General features: G+C 34.1%; 1 protein-coding gene across 1 annotated transcript in view; it reads right to left on the bottom strand.

The window, feature by feature from the left end:
- LOC106665681 (neuroligin-1-like) overlaps nucleotides 1–13,479 on the bottom strand; it is a 312,439-nt gene that overhangs the window by 86,894 nt on the left and 212,066 nt on the right. The gene's annotated exons all lie outside the window — the stretch shown is intronic.

Below are 13,479 nucleotides of genomic sequence, written 5' to 3'. Positions count from 1 at the left end.
TGGCAAATATGTTGCCAGAATAAACAACACCTTCCAACACCCTATTATGTGAATTTTTTAACCCTGTGTTTTTAGTTATATCTCGTTGTTCATTTTTGTATATTTCATACGACATGGAACTGGTGGAATTTTGTAATAAAAACAAATTAAAAATGGTTAGTAATTAATTCTTAACTTATGAATAAAAAAGACTATGTACCACAAGGAACTAAATCAGTTTATAACTGAAACACTTTTACTAAAAGTGCTTTTTTGACATCTTATTACATTTTAACAACGACTGACAGAGCAAAATGTTAATTAAAATGTCTCAGTAAAGCTTGATGGAAGCTTTCACAAGAATGTCGTTAACCTACGTCATTTAGGAGCTCTGAAAACGACCTCTGTTTATAAATTATTTTCCACCCGGAGAATGTTTGTTAACAATAATTTAGTTTGACGAAATGCTTATAAGTGTGGGAACGAGAGAAAAAAAAGATCAATTTTCCAATTAAAAATTTATCTTTTCTAATACTTCTCACAATTTACGATCGATAAGTGATGTTAAACGTTAATTTTTCATTTTATCCTCTACCTTTTCTTTTCTCGCTGTTTGAATACTGGATACATTTTTAAACAATTCAAAAAAAAAAATTCCAAATTATAAATCTTATTATAAAATAACTTTTGTTTTAGCCCAGGTATTAATCTTAACGTATGAAAAAAATTTATGAATATTTCCACCTCTGAATGTTCAAACATACATTAGGCAGTGAAACATACTCCAAACTCCATTAGCAGTTTACAATAAATTACAACGTTGGAAAGTAGAGTAATTGTTTTTAGATCAATGTTTAAACAACTCTGTTTGTAGTCACATTCAAGCGTAAAAATAAACAATTACGACTATAGAAATTACTGCTGTTTTATTACCATCTTACTTTAATGCCTATTATTACCTTATAACCAATGCTTCAAACAATTACAAATTTAAGCAATTAATTTATGCTCCTTTTTAAGGTTTTTGTTCTTACGTCGTTAGAGAAAAATTGAACGGTATCATAAAAACGTATTTATTTTGTTAACGGCAATTACGATGTTAAAAAGTATATTGGACTTGCAAAATTACGTTTTATTTTTTTAATAAAATTACACTTTTAAATATTTTTGACATTTTGAGAATGCTTTAAACAAGTAATTAAACATTTTAAAATAAAACTAAAATTTAAAATTAGAGCAGAATATTATTTTAAGTAACATACACACATTAACATATTAACTTATTATTTTGAATAACGATATTACAATTTAAAGTGGTTGCAAAAGCACGTATTTTTAATTTTCACGAACACTGAATGAAGGTATACTCGTGAAAAAATAGAAGCCAATTGAATATGCGACCTATTAATGAGTGCACAACAATATTAAATATCTACAGATTGACATATTTAAGTATTTTACAAGCAAGTTGTTAATTTTCCTAATGTACGTATTTGTAATTTTATAAGAATTTCCATTTCGGAACTTCTTTCCTCATAAACTATACATTATTTATAAAATTCCTTACCAGTAACTATTCTTACCATGCGGATTATTTTAGGTCTAATATTTTAACTTTTTTTGTGTAATTTTAAGTGGCTAATTTTAGTCAAAATAGAGATCATAATAATAACCGGCAGTCTAATCGTCCTGTAGCTTCCAATACAAAAATTTCATCTAACAATATATATGGATTTGTAAAGGCTCGAATTTGTATAGGCGTTGAGCCTATAGGCTTCTCGTAGTCTCCTGGCAATTCCAGCTTTTGTCGTTTACAGTAAATTGCCGGTAGACTCGATAATCACCCTCCCCGGGTGTTGGCAGCCCCCGGGGGGCAGACCTCAGTCCTATCCGTCCAACAACCGAGGTTTTGTTTTCGGGGGGCGAAGCCTTAGCCGCCTCGTCCGCTTTTGGCAAATCGCATACAGTTCTGCCGGATAAACACTACAGTGCGGTGGGAGCGACCAAGGAGTAGACACATCCTCGCGATACTTGACACACGCCACACCTTCGTCAGTCTTATACCCGTCTGTAAAGGCGAGCCGAAAATATACGTAGCTCGATCTAAGCTCCAAGAACTTTGCTCGGTAAAGTTGTGGCGGAGTGGACGACTTTGCTAAGATAGCGAGATCTTCCCGGACCAGTACGGCTGGGAGGACCCAATGCGGATTCGGCCAGTTTCCCTGCTCGAGCACAGTTCGAAGGGTCATCCCAGCCATCCCTAAGGCTTCGCCGAAGCGTATTCCTAGAGGTCGCGTCCGGGTCTGAAGTCGCTCGTATATTCTACTGTACCGTCATCAAAGGGCGGATATCCCGGCTTGGCAAGGAACCACGCCACATAGCTGAGGGAGAGCTGCACCCAGGTCGCAGCAAATGCTGGCAAAAGGACTTGTTCTAAATGCCAGAGACCACTCGAATAACCTGATAGTAGAACCTATCAAGCGTTTTTCTGGTTGAAGAATAGGACAAGCAACTTTAAATCAAAGTCAAGCTGAGCAGCTAGTCAAATATTTTCAGGAGCGTTTCCCTTCCGCTCCCCTCCTGAAGTTACCGATGAACTTTAATTATGTTATTGGTTTTTACTTTCCTTCCCTTACCTCGACGGCGTAAAAATGTGTGGCTGCCATCTAAGCTTTTGATCAAACGTGAGGCCGATAACCTCACTGACTCTACGAGCTCCACTAAATATATATATTTATATTTTTTTTCACTAAATATATATATATATATATATATATATATATATATATATATTTCATTAAAAAACTCAATAAAATCATGGATAATTAGGAAAGGATCATTAAATATTACATGAAGAAAAAGGAAGTAAAATAAATTTTGTTAAAGCAAAGTTATTGCGATTTTATAAATGAACCATACTTATAGTACGAATATGCTACGGATGCAAACAAAAGTTACATTGTTTTTAAGTAAGCATGTAAGCTTTGTATTTTCTGGAATTACTATTTTAAAATTTGTTAAAGCTTTTTCAATTACAATGAAAATAAAATCTTGCAATAGGAACCGAAAGTGTCTTATCTCTTTTAAAAAAAGAACAAAACAAAAAACAAAAAACCCGTAGCTACTACCTAAATCCGGTTAGAATGTTTATCTAGCTTCTACGCCATTTAAAACACAATTTATTCATCAGGCCAATAATGGAACCGTGCTACGGCGGGTACACCCTTGATAAACCGAAACAAAGGGTGACCCGGAACGCGCTGTATGCAAATTTTCCTTTTTCCCCTTCTTTCTCTCCTCTCACCCATTTCCCAGGACGAACTCCTCGGCAACACGGAAGGAAGCTGGAAGGGCGTAATAGCTCGCCTGAATCCACCCAAGGCTTCCTTCTCAGTTTGTAATTGCATTCCTGAGACCAGAGCCACCCGTGAGCTCTTCACCATACACTAATGACTTGGGCAACTAATTCACTTTCACAACAAAGATTATTCCTATTCTTGGCGAAACTAGATCTATGGAAACTAGAAAGTGATATGACCGATTTACATTTAGATTATTCTAGGTGATCATTTTACGACGTTTTTTGAAAAAAATATTTTGGAATCATCTCACTGCTGTGGCCTGTGGAATTGTCCAGCTATAATTTGGAATGTAAGTTCAAGCGACAAATTAAAATCAACTAATTTGGTTAATGACGAGAATTTTAAGAAAGAGATAATTTTCGAATATTAAGAAGAAATAAGTATAAAATTTAGGTAAACAACAAAATTGCTCGATCATCACTGTCAGATAAAGGTCCAGGGTTCGAATCCAGCGGCCCTGCCTTCTAAACCCGACATACCTTCAAATGATCTTTTTTGTCAAAAACACCCGAACCCCGGGTGATGATATGACCTCTGCAGTTGCGAACCCCCCCATAAAAAATTGTTTCAACCAAATTTTACCAAAATGAATTTAAACTTAGATTTTAATTATATTTTTGATCAATCATTAATTTAGTTAAAATATATATTTTTAACCAAATGTGTATTTTATGAGAATAGTTTATGCTCAATAATTAAAAAAGGTTTGTTTTATTAAGCGAGAGAAATAATAATAAAAACCATTTGATTTCAATATTTTAAAATTAAATTACAGGTTTTAATTGTTATAAATAAATATAAAAAATTCTCGCATCAGGAGGATGGCTTTATACTCGCTGACAAATGAAAATAGATCCGTTACACGACGTGATGGAATATGTGAAATCGAAAGATTTCGCTTTACGTTCTCTTGACAGTTTTCCCATAACTGATCATTTCTGAAAATTATTCGCTCACGTTTTTCTCCCTTTTTCCTTCACCAGACCACTTTGTCTTTATCGTTCAAACTATACGGGTTGAATACATTCGACACCTTTTGAGGTCTGACAGTAATATCCCTTGAAGAATTTACCTTTCTCAACCCGCCCTTTCATAATTGATTCGTTTGTCAAAGAAATTCCCCCGGAATCGCGATAAATGGCTTGGATCGGATGGAAAAACTAAAAGTCGATTGGGATAAAAGCAAGAGTTTTCACCGGATTAGCCATAAATATAATTATAGTGTGCACCCTCCTTGTAACAAGGGGTAACTTCTTCATTAGGTTCCGAGTTAAACTTTATGTCCCATTGGGCTGAGTTTTGAAAGCCATCCTTGCCAAGATATTTTAAAAGGATTTCACCAACTTTAGATTTATAATTCCCATGTTCTCACGGGTTCTGGTAATATAGTTCCAATTTTTCACTCTAAACTTCTGAAAATATTGGGTTGTCCGGAAAATAATGCAGGATTTTAAGTTTTCATTAAAAAAAATCTATATAAAATATTCTGTTTACGTTTACAGGATTACNAAATGATTATTCAGAAATCGTGAGTTGCGGTCTGGTGGGATGTAGGTTTGAGAAAAACATTTTCTTTATCGTGCCAACGTTTCGATCTTTATTGAGATCATCTTCAAGGCCTGGGATTTACAAACATTGTTTAAATTTAAAAATGACACAATTACGCAGAAAACAAACACTTCGAGTGTGTAGAAATACTGATACTACTAATATTGAATATAAAAAAATATTTTTTTGCATTGTAAAAATTCACTTGTTTCCACGTCCTACATGTTTTTTAAATTTAACAATATTTGTAAATCCCAGGAATTAAAAATGATCTCAATAAAGATCGAAACCTTGGCACGATAAAAAAAAATGTTTTTCTCAAACCTACATCACACCAGACCGCAACTCACGATTTCTGAATAATCATCGACTAACGGTCACTAATCACCACACATTTTGTTCCAAACTTATTAAATTATAAGCAAAATTAGTAAGCAACGTAAAACAGTAAATTTTAGAAAATAGACATTTGAATATACTTATGTATCATGTTTTTCTGTTATTTTTGAAAGTATTATTTTAGTGCAGAAATTAATCCACACAGGTAGAAAAAATTTCGATATTCTCATTCAATTAAACTGACAAAACACAATTGATCTACTTGTTTAATAAAACAATTACCTCTACAACGTGGGATGGAGTAATTGGGCTTTAGACTTAATTAAGGAAGGGTCAACTTGTATTTCAGGCGGAGCTTAAGTTGGACGTTGTTTTCCTCTTAACTTATAAACTAGTAAGCGCTAGTTTCTACGGCATATGCAGCAATCATTCTTAATGCCGTTCCACTTGAAAACTTTCTCCAAGACTAAATTAATAGGCAGTTCGAAAAATTAGTTATTGAAAGAAACGGTTGACTCGACGTTTTAAAAAATCGACAACAGTAATATTTTTAATAAAAAACCAATAAAAATGAAGTCATATTACATCACATTAGCGCATTTTATATTATTATTTGTATCGGTCAAAAGGTACAAAACAATAGTTTGCAATTCCATCCGAAAATGCCATGTAAACGACCCTTCATTACATAGATTTATGACTACGGATAAAAAATTGCGACTTTTTCAACAGAGCTCAGAGAGGAAAACGCGTCCACGCACCGTTAACAATTTCAAAAGCCGGATACGTCGGCCGAGTATTTGCAGTCAAGCCAAAAATCGCTGGAGCTTGCCTGGAATATACGTCCAGACACAAGAATTCCCCTGACATTGTCCCTTCTGATTTTTACTTATTCCAGGCTCTCCAAACTCTATTAATGAGGAAAACTTTACTTAACTTTTTTTTTACATTGGCTTATTAAAATATCGAGAGCATAAGTAAATTTTTAAATAACAATTAAATAAATAATTTATTTTAAAAAATTACAAAAACTCTACTAACTTTTTACTTAGTACTTTACTAACTCTACTTAAAGACAAGAAATCCTGACACTCGTATTGTGATGTTTATTTCCAACTATATGTATGTATTGTTACCGTTACAACATACTTATTTTAATGTAAACTAAATTAAACAAAATCAGAAGTTTAGTTACTTAATTGTGATGGTTTGAAAGAAAATTCACTTAAACACCAAAAAATCATTTACTGATAGAATAAATTTAATTAACAATTTATTACCGTATACAGCATATAGCATTAAGAGCATTGTTAGTTAAATTTTAATTTACCACTAACAATTTATTCATAAACATTTTCTGGTGGTTTGTTGAATTTTCTTTCAAACAATCGTAATTGAAGATTTTTTAAATAAAAAATCATTTATTTCAAATCTCGTTTAATTGGGTTTACATTAAAATAAATATGTTGTAATTAATGTGTGGTGATTAGTGACAGTTAATCGATATTTATTTAGAAATCGTGAGATGCGGTCTGGTGTGATGTAGGTTTCAGAAAAACATTTTCTTTATCGTACCAACGTTTCGATCTTTTATTGAGATCATCTTCAGGGCTCAAAGTGTTTGTCTTCTGTGTAATTGTGCCATCCTTGCGTGTCGTGTTGAGAGTGCCATTGTAATTAGTTGTAATTAATATAACGAGAAAAAACATACATACAGTTTGAAATGAACAACACAATACGAGTGTACGGTATTTTTTGCTCTTTGAGATGATAATTAATATAACTTAATACTTTGGTTTTTCACATTAAATTATGTATTTATTTTAAAAGCCTTCTGTTTTACTCTTCATATTTGTTCTCCTTCCAATCGGAATCCTCGTCTTGGAGATATACTGCATTACCTCTTCATGTACACAGATGTTAGAAGATGATGATGCGATGAAAGGTGGTCGCAATGGCCATTTTAATTTCTTTTCCGCCAATCTGTTGTATCACATTCTGTAAATGTTCTGTACAGCGAGAGGTTGTATGGTGTACCTCTTCAAGTGTACCACATGTGGCATTTTTTTTTTTTTAAGTTTGAGGGTTGATTAAGAGTTATTAAAGAAACCCTTTCCTTCGTCCTAGATACATCTATTTTAGAAACCTTATAGTTTTTAACTATGCCTTGGAAAGTACATTTATTCCAATAAGGCTAAGCCTTTTCATCGGTGCTCTGGTTCCTCCTGACAGAGTCGGCACGTTTCTCTGTATGATTTGCCTAACTTCTTTAAATGATAGTTAAGATGTCTGTGGCCCGTATAGTGGCCTACAATTTTCCTCAAATCCTGCTTGCTGAGAGAGGGTTTTTTTTTTGCTTTTTTGTGAGTCATTTATAACCCTTAGCCTGACTCATAACCTGAAGTTGTTGCCCAGGGTTTGAGCTTTTATTTCAGAAGCTATTTTTCCAGTAACAACGTTAGCATCTAGTACTGGCTTTGGTCCCATTGGTGAGAAGGTTGCCCCTTTTTTGACTAATTGGTGGTCATTCATTTGCGTTAGTGCTTTAAAATCCGGGAATCCACTTTAAGTTGGTTTTGTTTTGTTTTCCCAATGTCATTAGATTTAGACAATATCAGAAAAGTTTGGAGCTGAAAAGCATACATTAAATTTGTTTATACGGGCATGATGTTTTCAATAAATTTACCACCAAAACCGCAAAGGATAAAGGAAAAATGACCCGATATAAAAATTCATTATCTAAAAAATAAAAATGTTCCTTATGCACATACGGCTTTCGGTAAAGCAAATTAAAAAAGCACTTTCATAAATATTTTGTAGCTGTGCAAACGTCATAATGCCCAACGGAAATTGACTCGGCGCACGCAATCATTCAGTCGGATAAACCGCACTCGTTAAAAGTTACCATGTACGAAATTGAGGCCGGAACTTTTAAAGACAACTCTCAAGTCACTTCTGGACTTATTTCTGAGACAAACTGTTCAAAAAATTTATAATATGAATAGAAACAATTGTAGGTAGTAAAAGAATAACTATCAAAGCAGGGATAGTATTGAAACGAGAACACAAATGACATAAGTCATGCATAAAAATTTACACTCATTATTTAGATTTTGTGAGATGACTGAAATCCCGTATCAAGTAGGAGAACATCCGTAAAATAGTTTGGACGATTGTTTTCAATCATTTTAAACTGGCTATTCTCGTTGTTTTGGTCATAGCTCACATCATTTACAACATGGAACATCGAACAACATCGTAGGACAACTGTTGGTCACATGGAATGAACTAACAAAAACCCAGTTTTAATCCTTCATCAAATCACAGACCCTACTTCGCTTTTCACGTATTTATTAAGGCAAAATTTACCCCAAAACAGTTTAACTCCAATTCAAGAAATAGCAGCATGGAATTGTCAAATTGAAATCTCCTTTCTATACGATCTATTTTTTTCCGTTCTGTAAAATAAATTTGGAACTATTGGCATGTCAAATGATGGCTGACGTACATACATACAAGACCGGTCGACTGTACACTCCATATTCAACCCACTACATACATAAACCTAACTTAATTTTGGTAGGACTTAGAGTTCATGATATACTCCTAAAACCATTATAAAAGTTTTATACAACACCCTATTTTTGGAAAGCGCGCGGGTCGTTCATAACCTCACGCCAATAAATACGTTCATAAGAGGAAGTACTTTTGAAATCAAACAATACAACTAAAATACAATTAAAAGTCGGGGAGTCATCGTAATTTTAATATGAACTGTCTCAACAGCCTGTACCACTACGAGCCTTCATAATAATATTTAACCTTACTGCATCCTCTGGAGCGCGCAAGCACGCACACACACACACACACACACACACACACACACACACACATACATACTTGACTGTGAATGCTTATAAATACATTCACACGCGAGGGTATTCACCAGGTTGTGATATTACGCCACTGCCCTATCGTACTTCTTCTGATCATAAATACAAATTTATTAACATAGCCTTTTTTGCTGTGAAGTACACGATATTCCATCAAGACATTTTCAGCCATTCGCGCTAATAACTTCAGTCACACCTGAATTGACATATACATTTACCGGCTGTCTGTATAAACTTCATCTTTTCAAATAAGACCTACCAAGTTTTGATACATTTAAAACAATAGATTTTTTAGTATAAAAAATAAAGAACTGATTATTTGGAGATTGTGAGATGTGGTCGTGTGTGTATTTTCTGTGTAACCTGTGTAAATCCCAGGCCCTGAAGATGGTTAGGGATGGTTAGGGGTTAGTTTTGCACTTAGTTTGATTAGTTTTATAAATCTTAAGTTTTTGATCTTCTAAATATTTTATTTTTATTGTATTCCTTGCTCCGTTTTTTGTTGAATCTCGTTAAAGTTGTGTTCGGACTACTTTCTTTGAAACGTAATTTTAAACGACTAACTTTCCTTAAAGCCCAAGAAGATTTGAGGGATTTGAAGAAAAAAGAATTTGTTACTTTCATATTATTATTTTATTTTTACACCCCATATTAATTTAGTTTTTAATTTTAGTTCAATTGGTTAGGTTTTATTCATGATTTTCGCTTTAGTAATTTTTATTTGACGGTATCAAAATACCACCCTCAAATATAGTTAAATTCTGATGGAAAAAAGTAATACATTTAAAAGAAACATTTTTTAATTTGGAGTTCAGAGAATTTTATACAATCCAGAAAAGAATAGAATGTCATCCCTTTCTTCAACATGAAACTCCGTAAAGTTATTTTCATAATAAAATTTACTTTGCAGCCTAGAGGCATTATCATAAAAATAGGCGGGGAATTAGCTCATTTTAAATTTAAATCTTATCACAAAAAGAAAAACAGCACGTATACGTCTGAAAATATCAAAAAAATTTCTTTCCCTTCCTTTTCAACAATATTCGTTTGACTCGGAGAGTATGACTTTATAACAAAGTTTAAAATGAATAATTTTCTGTTACAGAAGAATAATTAAATGTTTATCTAGGTTTCATTCAGTTCATTTATGATGATAGTGAACTGAAATTGAATAATCGAAATCATTGTTTTTATTTATATCATCTTTGTTGACAATTTTTTAAAAGTTTTGTTTGTGTGCATATTATCTACTGATGTTCCTATTAAACACGCAAGAAGGTTTCCTTTAATGTGTGGTGATTAGTGACCGTTAATCGATGGTTATCCAGAAATCGTGTGATTAATTTTTACTGATTGACAACTTGAATGAAATAAAAATTTGGCAACTCAATCTAAAATACTGAATAAATCCGTTTATGTTTAGTGGACTAATTGATCCAATTATTTATTTCAATTGTTCATTCTTTTTATGTAATGTCTTTGTTGAGATGAAAAAGCTAGTGTCATTAACTAAAATATAAATTTATATTTAAAGTTAAAATAAAAGTGATTTTTTTAACGGGTAATAGCTTAATCTTGCTCCGACCAATTGATGTTATTTCTTGCGAAGGTTAACCGAACCGTTATGTGCCCTGTCAGAAACTGTAGACCAGCGGCAGGCCTTCTCGCACGTAATTTAGCTTCTAAAATTCTTGGCTTTACAGTGCGTAAGGAGATAGAGTTAAGGATAAGGATAAAAGAGGCGGCCAGAAGGCCTACTGCACCTCGACTTGAATTGATTTATTGAACTATCCTGTTTTTTATAACACACTGGCCAGCTTCAGGTTATTAACCTGCTTTCACTGTAGGATGCAGTTTGATAACTCCTTATAACCTTGAGGTTTTTGATTGATTTTGATAACCTTGCTTGAGGTTTTTCTCGTCCTAGTTGCAAGAACCTACACCTTCATAGACCTTCACAGAAACATAGAATGTGTTCTACGGTCTCCTGCTCTTCCTGGCAGTACCTGCAGTGTTTCTTCTGTCTGTACTTCTATCCGGTGCATGTGCTTTCTTAAATGGCAGTACCCTGTACCACAATCCTGGGTCGGTTGCGGTTGCTTTCCAGTAATTGTTTTGTTGTTTTGCGGATGGCCCTTCTATGAATCTCTTCACGTGCCTTATACCTGTGTTCTTCCACCAGGTTTTGGACTCATTAAGGATCCATTTTAAGATGTATTCTCTTTTATGGCAGGTTGCTAGGCCGCAGTAGAGCTTTTCGGCCAACATGTCAACTTTTCGTTGCCTCTATGCGCCGTATGTCCAGGGATCCGTGCCAGGGTCAGGTCGTTAGTGTCGATAACTTCAGTCAGGCCCTCCATGCAGTTCCAAACACTCTTTGTCTTCGCCTCGCAGAGCCCTGTGTGCTGTCTGACTGTCAGAGAAAATGGCTCTCTTCCGGGAATGTAGTCCTAGCCTTTTTATTTCTCTCGCGCATTGTTCAATCGCTATGCTTTCAGACTGGAAAACTGTAGCATAATTACCTAAGTTAAGTTCGGTCTTGGGGTTCATCCCGAAGACCCCAGCTCCCTTACCCATGTGGGTTTTGGAGGCGTCAGTATTACAGTGCGTAAAGTGACATTAATATTTTTAACTTGTTTAAGTCGTTGCTCGATCTCAACACCAGTAAAATGTTGATTACTGAGTACATTCGAAACAATAAAACTATCATCTCACTGAGATGTGAGATGATGGCGACCTGATGATCCACGCTTACTTGAGTAACCCTTAGTATCTTGGTAGCGTTCGAGAGACCCTTCGAACAGTTGTTCTCGGAATGTTAAACACCTTGGCTATATACGCTTGACTTTTTCCATATCCCAACAATGCTATGACTCTAGCCAAATCTACATAACGTAAAACCATCACTAAAACAAATTTGAAACTTAAATGTCACAACTTAAAAAAAAATCAAATCACTAGAACAATAGAAAAAATCTTTAAAGTAATAAGTTAAAATCTTGTTATATTAATAATGTTTAGAAAAGCGATAAATGGAACTCAGGAAATGGTTCATACAATCCGCCAAGTATCAAATATGTATCAAGAACCAGTACTAAGTTTACATAATAAATGTTTTATCCATTAATGTCATTAGCTTTCAGGTAAAAAATTTATTCATGTATGTAAACAAATCATGTTTCAGAGATGTTGTCCAATTGAACAGAAAATTTTTCTGAACAAAATAACGACTATTTATATAAAAAAGTAGATGGCAAATTTAAGATTTATTTTAAAAATATGTATAGAAAAGCCACAAAAGGATTAAATGGAAATTACGAAAGCCATTTGATTGTTTTGATTTATTTTCTTGATCATATTCATTGAGGAATAAATTGGACACGAGACAAAACAACGGCAAAAATTTGATTTTTACCTATCTTGAAATATTTATTGAAGAAATAAATTATTTCCAAACAGAATAACTAAAGCAGAATTATCATTTGTCCTTTACATAACCTTACTAAATGACGAGCTACTTCACCACTTTACTTCAGAGTTAATATTAATAGCGACCGTGTACCCAGTGCTTATGACCGTCGAATCAAATTAAACTTCTTGCTATGCCCATCAAACTGTCGTGAGAAGGAACGTTTGATATTAAAATGAAGGGAAAGCTTTCCTTAAAAGGCTCATTAAGTTTGAAAGACGCTATTTTGTGGGGATTATTTTGTACGTTTCAATAGAATCAATTATACTGCGAATTATTGTATTGTAGCGATGAACCTAGTAGTATTTGATCGTCCTGATATGAATATTTTACGCTTTTATATTTTAAAAACTTCAATTTACATGTAGAAAGTTCTTCTGGCGAAAAGTGTCTTCATTAGGTTTTTATAAAGTTTCCTTTAAGTTAAAATATATCTACCGAAACGTTTTCCATTCCGTTTCTAGACAGTCATTTAGCGAAAAACCGGCCCATTAGGTCCCCAATTGATCGGCCCTAACTGGAGCTAACAACTCCCATGATTACGACACACGCACTCCGAACTCGATTTTATAACGCAATTACCGTTGTATAAAACGCATCCAAACTGGAACCAACTCCCTGGGGCCAAAGAAAATTATAAACGGATCTACCACGCCGTGGAATAACCAGGGTTTCTTCAGTAATTGAACGAAGCCGCTCCATAGTCATTCCGGTTCGACCCTAAGTAAGTTAACGCCTAATGCATATCAATAGAACATGGCCGTATGTTAAGAGAAAGCGACGTTGATACAATTAAACCATTAGGGGTGTTTGGAATTCCCTTTCCTGCACCTCGGTCGACCGAGGATTTGAAACATTTGACAACGGCCATTGCTAAAGGCCAAAAGTA

The sequence above is a fragment of the Cimex lectularius genome, unplaced genomic scaffold (genome assembly GCF_000648675.2).
Source record: "Cimex lectularius strain Harlan isolate CLEC.00 unplaced genomic scaffold, Clec_2.1 scaffold18, whole genome shotgun sequence".
NCBI lineage: Eukaryota > Metazoa > Arthropoda > Insecta > Hemiptera > Cimicidae > Cimex > Cimex lectularius.
The sequence above is the reverse complement of the archived record's forward strand: the minus strand, read 5'-3'. Positions and strand labels throughout refer to the sequence as shown.